We start from the raw sequence: 7250 nt of genomic DNA on the forward strand, positions 1-7250 counted from the left end.
AACGAAGAAGACGAAGCAACAACGAAACAATAGCAACTGCTGCGACGAGCAGCAGCAGCAGTCCGTCGAGAAGCAGCATGAAGCAGACGCCCTGGCAGCAGCACGACGGAGGAAGAAGAAGCAGCATGAAGCAGTAGCAGCTGGGAGCTGAACGCAGCAGTAATGACGAGGAAGCAGCAACGACGGGCGACTCGACGAGACCGGCAGAACAGCCGCGATAGCAGTGTCGACGAAGCTTGGAAGAAACAGTCGCAACAACAGCATGGTGGAGAAGCAGGCAGCCATGGCAATCTTAGCTCAAACTTGAGCTCGACGAGCTTCATTAATGGCGGATAGGGCTGGGGTCGTTTAGTCGAGCCGGGGTCGTGAGGGTGAAGTGCGTGTGTGTGTGAGTGTGACGGGGTTAGGGGGAAGGGATGGAGGGGGTGGTCGTTGGGGTAAGGCATCCATGGATGGAGCTTGAAGTTTGGAGGAGAAGAAGCAAAAGTGGGGCGGGTAGTTTTAGTCTAGGGTTTTCTTCTTCTTTTTTTTTTTATTTTGTTTTTGTTTTTTTTTTTGTAAAAAAATGAAAGACAAAGGGGGTTTGGGTCTTTTGGGTTATGGACTGGGTCGAAGGGAAGATTGGGCCATTTTTTGGGCATGTGGCTTGAAATCGAAGAAGAGGCCCAATTCCGACTTTCTTTATATTTTCGCTCTCTTTTCTTCTTTTATTTCTCTAAAACTAAATTATAAAAATACTTAAACTATTATTAAGAACTAAATTGAGTTATAAAAGCGCAAATTAACTCCCAATAACAATTAACGCATAATTAAATAATAATTAAGCATAAAATTGTATATTTGGACATTAAATGCTAAAAATGCAAACGATGCCTATTTTTGTAATTTTTAATTTTTGTAAAACAAATTTAATTACTAACAATTTTAGAATTAAATCCTACATGCAAAATGCGACATATTTTTGTATTTTTTATTAATTTAGCAAATAAACACGCACAGACAAATACAAATAATTATTCAAAATATCACAAAATATCACAAAATTGCACACCAAGAAAAATTACTTTATTTTTGAATTTTTTGGGAGTAATTCTCATATTGGGCAAAAATCACGTGCTTACAGCTGCCCCTCTTTGCCCGAAGACACGAAGGGTTTTCGTGCAAAGATAAAGCGAGCGATTTTTGCCCATCCGAGTACTCCGTGTGAAGCATTTTTTGAAAAAGATTTGACCGAACCTTTGCTTCAAAGGTTTCCTACATATCCTGGGCTAAACAGGAATCAGGTCAATGTAGTTCGGGAAGTTTTTGGTAGCTGGGACTACCGTGGGACTGCATTGTTACTGTTGTTGCATGCTATTACTACTGCTTACCGATCTCCTTGTTACACCTTGCTTAAAAGAAAACAAGAAGCTAGGCTATACTACATTTTTTCTTGTTGCCTTGCTTTCTTGTCTGCATGTATTTTTTTTCGGTGCTTTTTTTCCTTTCGACACATGCACTTGAGTTTTTTTTTTTTTTTTTTGTTGGGACCTCTTATTGCAACCTTCTGCTTCCTGATGCTGGGGATTTTTATTGTTTTCTGCTGGGGATTCCTGTTGTAACCCTCTGTTTTATTGTCCTCTGACTTGATTTTGAAATGTATGCCTCTGTTGTATGGGCGGGCTCCCAACTTTAATACTTGAAAATTAATGCTGAATGTATTCCTCTGTTATATGGGCGGGCTCCCAACTTCAACACTTGAAATGAAAAGACTGAAATGTATGCCTCTGTTCTATGGGAGGGCTCCCAACTTCAACGCTTGAAATATAAAGACTGAAATGTATGCCTCTGTTATCTGGGCTGGCTCCCAACTTCAATGCTTGAAATGAAAAGACTGAAATGTATTCCTCTGTTATCTGGGCGGGCTCCCAACTTCAACTCTTGAAATGTAAAGACTGAATGCATTCCTCTGTTATCTGGGCGGGCTCCTAACTTCAATGCTTGAAAAGTATGTCTCTGTTCTCCAGGCGGACTCCTGACTTCAAATACACAACTTTTAAAATAAACGCCTTTCCTCTCTTCAGGCGGGCTCCTGACTTCAACAACAACTTTGAAAATAAATCGTCATTCCTCTCTTCAGGCGGGCTCCTGACTTCAAATACACAACTTTTAAAATAAACGCCTTTCCTCTCTTCAGGCGGGCTCCTGACTTCAACAACAACTTTGAAAATAAATCGTCATTCCTCTCTTCAGGCGGGCTCCTGACTTCAAACAATACATCGCCATTCCTTTCTTTAGGTTGGCAAGATTTCAACAACTTTTAAAAACGCCTTTCCTCTCTTCAGGCGGGCTCCTGACGTCAAACTTGAAAAGTATGTCTCTGTTCTCCAGGCGGACTCCTGATTTCAACAACAACTTAGGAGGAAATGCCTCTCCTATGGGTAAAATAAACTTAGGAGGAAATGCCTCTCCTTTGGGTAAGACTAAACTTAGGAGGAAATGCATCTCCTATGGGGTGAAACTAAAAGAAACTTAGGAGGAAATGCATCTCCTATGGGTGAAACTAAAACAAACTTAGGAGGAAATGCATCTCCTATGGGTAAAAACAAACTTAGGAGGAAATGCATCTCCTATGGGTGAAACTAAAACAAACTTAGGAGGAAATGCATCTCCTATGGGTAAAAACTAAACTTAGGAGGAAATGCATCTCCTATGGGGTAAAAGTAAACTTAGGAGGAAATGCATCTCCTATGGGTGAAACTAGACTTAGGAGGAAATGCCTCTCCTATGCGTGAACCATTTCCTTCTTCCTGAATTATTTACTTACCTGTGTTGTCTTCCCTCGAAACTGCTGGGGATTATTTTGCTGGGGATGACTTTTCCTTTTCTTCCTTACCCACTCTGGGTTGCCCGAAACTCTGTCGAGGATGCTTCTACATCTCGATGATCTACTGGGGATAACACTATTGTGGATAACTCTGCTGAGTAAATATGTTATCTTACTTCTTCCAAAATTACTTCCTTTTGAGTAGGATGTTTCATTCCTCTGCAAACTACTTCCCCTTTTTTCTTTCTTTTTTCGTTTTTTTTTGAAATGAAAAGACTGAATGTATTCCTCTGTTATATGGGCAGGCTCCCAACTTCAACCAACAAATCACCATTCTATTTTTTAGGGGGGGCTACTGATTACTTAAAATTTGAATTGTATTCCCTTATTCTCCAGGTGGGCTCCTGATTGCTGATACTTCCATTGTATTCCCTTATTCTCCAGGTGGGCTCCTGATTGCTGATACTTCAACTGCTCTTCCTTGTTCTCCAGTTGGACGCCTGATTGCTAATACTCCAACTGCTCTTCCTTGTTTTCCAGGTGGACGCCTGATTGCTGGGGATAATACTACTAGGGAAGTCTCCCTTCTTCCCCTCCTTCAAATTCAATTTTTTTTCCTTTTTTTCTTTTTTTTTTCCTTTTTTTGTTTTTTTTTCAACACTGCTGGGGATAAAAGTGTTATCTTCTCGGGATAACGTTGTTGAGGATAACGCTGCTGGGTAATTTTATCTCTTCAAGTCGATGCTTCATTCTTCTGGAAGCTGCTGGGGATGATAATGGCTTTTTGCTTTTCTGAGCACAAGTGTCATCCCTTTATTCTGTCTGCTGGGGAATACTTCCTCCATTTAAACTTATTATGTTGGGGCAACACTGGTTCAAATACCACTTCCCTTGAGACTGGTGCTATCTTTATTCTTCCTCGAATGGGTACCTGACTTCCAGAAAATTTTCCAAATGAAAGGAAAATTTTCTGCCCCAGTTTGACAGTCTCCCTTATGGCATGCATTTCTGTCATCAATGCCATTTCCTTTACCTGTTTCAAATCAAACAAAATTTGTTAGTTTAAAACGTGGTGGTTGGTTGTGATACTCCTACTGGGATGGCTTTTCCTTTTCTCCTTCCTTGCTCTGCGCTCCACAACTTGTTGGGGATGATATTATTTGCTGGGGATAATCCCTTTCTGCTGGGGATATCCCTCTTCTTTTGTGGCATAGCTCGGAAACTGGCATTTCCCCGACCTTTTAGTCTAGTATGAATTTCCCCAAATCATGCTCACTGCTCTCCTTGCTTTGTTCAACGGGCCTTGGCCTTGAGGTTTATAACCTTTGATTTCGGCAAGGGTATCCCTCTTGACACTTGTCAATCCTTTTGTCAATTCCCTTTTGGTGGGGATATCTTTTTTTGACACTGGCCTTGCATTTGTTCCTCGCTGACTATACCACTTGGATGTACTAGTCAGATCTTATCTTGCATAATTGGAAAGTTGATGTCATATTTTGAAGTCAATTCACACTTGTTTTGACCAGACAGACTCTATTGGGGAGTTTTTCTATGAAAGGAAAAAGATAAAAAAAAGGAACAGAATAAAAGACAAATGAAAAAGATGACTCTGTAACAAAAGAAACTATAAATAAAAACCTATCAAACGCAGACACCGACTCTAATGGTCATGGCATGCATTTGTGGCCTATCTTCCGTCGTCAATCGTCTTTCAAGACCTTCAATTGGCAATTCCCCATCTGATTCTCAATCTTATTCGACTTGTAGTGCCCGAAGGGTTTTCCGGTATGACTCTCTCTGCTGGAGATTAGAGTCCTTTCTGCTGTGGAACAGAATGTTATGTTCGCCGGTAAGACTCTCATTTGTCTGACTTGGCATCTTTTGCAGACTGGTCAGAAGGTCTTTCTTTGGACCGTAATGTGGGTTTTTTGGATAGGCTTAGAAAGAAAGGGTATTAAAGGCTCAAAAACAAATCAAATTTGGGGTTCAAAATTACAACCTTCGAAATCATATTTGTTTACAACAAGCGCAACCTTTGCCCCATTTTCTTGCTTGGGGATTATTTATTATTATATATTTTTTTAAATTTTTTGTTACACTATGCACACCATGCACACTATGCACACTATGCACCCTATGACCGAGCCGTGAGGCGCCTACGTATCCTCTTTGAGGAATCAGGTCAAACGTAGTTCCCAATTCCTCTTTTTTCATTTGACTTTTTTTTTGTTATCATTTTTCTCTTCTTTTTCTTTTTCGTTTTGTTGTTTTCTTTTCTTCTTTTTTTTCTTTCTTTTTTATTCTTTTTTTCATGTTTTCATGCCATGCTCGCGTTTTCTAGTCGTTTTTACTGATTCCGAACGAGGGGTATGAAAGAAAAATAAGTAAGGCTCAAAAAGGGGTAACGAAGGATAAAGTGTTTAGGTAGCAGAACAAAATGCCTTCGTCATTCCAGTCTTCAAAACATGCCAAATGCAAACAACACAACAAACAATAGATTTATAGTCTCTTCCGACGGTGCTGGGCTTGACAATTATGTTAAACATTTGCTTTTCCCTTTGTTATTTCTAAAACATCGTTGGGCGACACTCTCATTATCATGAATGACCCTCACGCCAATTTGGAGAATCTTGATTTTAACAGTTTTCTTTGTGTTTAATTTGCCCCAGTTCCACATGACTCGGGCTTCAAATAATCCCAAACCGTTCTTATTTCCTTTAAATGGTCTGATCGCCTTTCCAGGGTTTTACGATTAACTTTTAAGGTTAAGCCCAAACTGTGTGCGCATGTCATGTCACTAGAATCGGCACTGAACAAAAATGATAAAAGGACCAAACAAAGAGATGACTGGAAATAAAGAAAGACCGGATTTTGTATTAGACTACCGGTGAAATGGTTTAAATAACAAAACAAACAAAACAATCCAGAACAAAATCCTAAAACAAACTGGACAAGACAATATCCGACTTATAACCCTAATAATCCAAACAACATAAATGTCAACAAAATAAGCCACCACAAGCTTCTCTCTTGTTAACCAAGGAACAGAGCGTCCTTCCACTTTATCAAGACTGGCATCTTAGCCACTGAGCTTTGCATCGATACTGTCAAGACCATTACCAGCTTCAATATCATCAACATCCGTTGGCAAGCTCTCGAGGGGGCTTGAGTGCACCATGTCACTGTTATTAATCACAACCCGCCCTTCTTGGATCATTTTCTCTACTTCCCTTCTCCAACTATGACAGCTCTCAATGTTGTGCCCTATGACATTGGAGTGGTAGGCGCATCGCGCTGCCGGATCAAAGCTCCTTGCAAGTGGATTTGGAGTACATGCGGGGAGTGGCTCAATCGAGCCAGCATGCTTTAGCCTTTCAAACAGACTTGCATAAGATACTCCGATAGGGGTGAGAGCCTTTCCTCGTTTCAGCAACCTTTCGTTCCTAAATGCTTGATTGGGCCGGAAACCTGATCCAGGGGGCTTCCGGTAGGCTTGTGAGGGTGGATAGGCCTTCTGTGGAGCTGGGTATTTGGAAAGTGAAGCCCGTCTTTGGGAATCTCGTGGAGAGAAGTAGCATTGGGGAGGGGAGTAGCGTGGACGAGTGATGGAGCTACTCGGGTAGCTAGGAAAGCTGTCATAAGTGGGTTGGGATGGAGAGTATGGGGGATGGGTAATGCCAGAGTTTGAAAAGCTTGGCGGTGGTGGGGGTGGTGCTTTCCCAGTTATCCATGCCTGATACATGTCTGCCACATGTTGTCTCAGCATTTTCACTTCTTCTACCAACCCGTTGTTCTGTTCGACCAATTGTTGTCGGTCATCAGTACCGACCCACCCTGTTCTGAGGTTCTGTGTCATTTGCTTTGCAGGGAGGAGTTACCACAACCAACCACTTTTCTATATATGAACACAGCAAAGGGAAGCCATCACGTTAGTGTCAGGGCATTTGACAGATAATCATATATTAAAGATGCAATGCACCTAAGCAGTTAAACCATTCTATCAGAGATGCGATGCACTTGCGCTTTCCTTTATTTTTCTTTCTTCCCTTTTTTTTTCTTTTTCAGTGGTGGTCGAATCTTATGGAGATTGCCTACGTATCATGACCCCGCATGAATCAGACCTTGCGTAGTTCGGACCAAATGAAAGGTAACAACAATGAGACACATTTTTTTTTATCAATTTTCATAATAAAATAAACTGGGTTTCAAAGGTTGAAAGATGACCAACAAACTCAAAAATCAAACAACCCATATATTCTAGCCAAAAGATTTATAACCTCAAAACAAAAAGGCCAGCTTCCTTTCCCTGTTTGACAAATGCAACCAAACGGCTATTTTTGCAAATGTGCCCCCTTCCAAATCTCACATGAATTTTGAGGCCGGGGATGATTATTTTGACACTTTACAAACTTGTCTGTTCTTTTACAAAAATAACCTTTTGACG

This window comes from Nicotiana sylvestris, chromosome 5, assembly GCF_000393655.2.
Source record: "Nicotiana sylvestris chromosome 5, ASM39365v2, whole genome shotgun sequence".
In the NCBI taxonomy this organism is placed as follows: domain Eukaryota; kingdom Viridiplantae; phylum Streptophyta; class Magnoliopsida; order Solanales; family Solanaceae; genus Nicotiana; species Nicotiana sylvestris.